Below are 545 nucleotides of genomic sequence, written 5' to 3' on the forward strand. Positions count from 1 at the left end.
CCCCATGTTATTTATTAAAATTACAATAAATAGGTAGCCTACTAACCCTGAACCTACACCTAAACCTAACCTAGTTATATTACCCAGTATTTTATGTAAGTAAATTTAAATACACATATTGTAAAATAAAGTGCAACCGAATTGATTGTATTTATTAACAACATGAACGGCCTGTGAAAGTGGAATGCATGTTTGAGTGATGTCATTGTTACATTTTCACAACCATTTTATCATTCACTTTCAATGTATGGAAAAGAGCAGCAAGGACATTCTGCCCATCTCCTTTTGTGTTCCACAGAAGGGTTTGTGGGTAAATAATTGAACTGGTTAGCCATGGAAACAATTGTATCAGCCTGTTAACTTGAAACCATATTAACGTATCAAAACACCACCATAACAGCAACCACATGCCCTAATGATCTGCATACTGACTCCGCCCACATCACATGTAACCACGCCCACCGCCTCTGGCTGGGAGAATATGAGGAACTGGTTGAGTTTCAGGGGGCGTGGCTTAGATCAACTCACCTGTCAAAACTTTGGGC

The 545-nt window shown here is 39.1% G+C and overlaps 1 protein-coding gene across 1 annotated transcript in view; it reads left to right on the forward strand.

The window, feature by feature from the left end:
* LOC143718267 (uncharacterized) overlaps window positions 1–545 on the forward strand; it is a 34389-nt gene that overhangs the window by 4116 nt on the left and 29728 nt on the right. The gene's annotated exons all lie outside the window — the stretch shown is intronic.

This window comes from Siphateles boraxobius, unplaced genomic scaffold, assembly GCF_051911475.1.
Source record: "Siphateles boraxobius isolate OS27281-9 unplaced genomic scaffold, OSU_SipBor_1 60, whole genome shotgun sequence".
Lineage (NCBI taxonomy): Eukaryota > Metazoa > Chordata > Actinopteri > Cypriniformes > Leuciscidae > Siphateles > Siphateles boraxobius.